This window comes from Podarcis muralis, chromosome 17, assembly GCF_964188315.1.
Source record: "Podarcis muralis chromosome 17, rPodMur119.hap1.1, whole genome shotgun sequence".
NCBI classification, from domain to species: Eukaryota; Metazoa; Chordata; class Lepidosauria; order Squamata; family Lacertidae; genus Podarcis; species Podarcis muralis.
Genome location: NC_135671.1, coordinates 6,855,889 through 6,856,976, shown reverse-complemented (window position 1 = coordinate 6,856,976; position 1,088 = coordinate 6,855,889). Strand labels below are relative to the sequence as shown.

At 48.1% G+C, this 1,088-nt stretch overlaps 1 non-coding gene across 1 annotated transcript; it reads left to right on the top strand.

Moving 5' to 3' along the window:
- Window positions 1-164: 164 nt before the first annotated feature.
- TRNAN-GUU (transfer RNA asparagine (anticodon GUU)) lies at window positions 165-238 on the top strand. Its single transcript has one exon. It is a non-coding gene; the product is annotated as a tRNA-Asn (tRNA).
- The last annotated feature ends 850 nt before the right edge of the window (window positions 239-1,088 follow it).

The following is a 1,088-nucleotide window of genomic DNA, read 5'->3' as shown; positions in this document are numbered from 1 at the left end:
CCCATCTTGGGCCATGCCCTTAAATAGAAAGAAAGAACATGAGTATGAAGCAATACATTGTATAACAAAGTGCCTTTGAGATTGTACAAAATGCCTGGGCGTCTAGGTGCTTTCCCCTTTGGAGAAATAAACTAAACACCCCACTGCTGCCTAATCCTTTGACTGCCCCGGTGGCGCAACTGGTCAGTGCATCTGGCTGTTAACCAGAAGGTTGGTGGTTCAAGCCCACCCAGGGATGGCTGTGGGCAGGCATTGCAGGGGGTTGTTGACCTTCGGAGCCCCTTCCAAAAGCTCCACAATTCTATGCTACATCTGTTGCTGTTTTTAAAGCATGCAGCTAATGATGTTATTCCAGCATCACCCTTTAGGGGAAAGTGATAAGGGAAGGGGATCCAACTGCCCCACAGAAGGCCTGAGGCTCTGTCCTTAGCATTTCCAGGTAAGAATGGGAGAGACTCCCTTTTTGAAATAATAATAATAATAATAATAATAATAATAATAATAATAATAATAATTTATTATTCATACCCCGCTCATCTGGCTGGGCTTCCCCAGCCACTCTAGGTGGCTCCTAGCAGAAAACCAAAAACACAATAAAACACCAAACATTTTAAAAATCCCTAAACAGGGCTGCCTTCAGATGTCTTCTAAAAGTCAGATAGTTGTTTATTTCCTTGACAACTGATGGGAGGGCGTTCCACAGGGCGGACGCCACTACTGAGAAAGCCCTCTGCCTGGTTCCCTGTAACCTCACTTCTCGTAAGGAGGGGACCACCAGAAGGGTCTCGGAGCTGGACGTCAGTGTCCGGGCTGAACGATAGGGGTGGAGATGCTCCTTCAGGTCTACTGGGCCGAGGCCGTTTAGGTCTTAAAGGTCAGCACCAACACTTTGAATTGTGTTCTGAAACGTACTGGGAGCCAATGTAGGTCTTTCAGGACCGCTGTTATATGGTCTTGGCAGCCACTCCCAGTCACTCCCAGCCTAGCTGTATTTTGCGCCCCTAACAATTTTGTGCCTGGGGCAACTTCCCCTATGGTGCCCCCATGCTATGACAAGAGGGGTGGGCCGGTAAGCCTTCCCCTACATA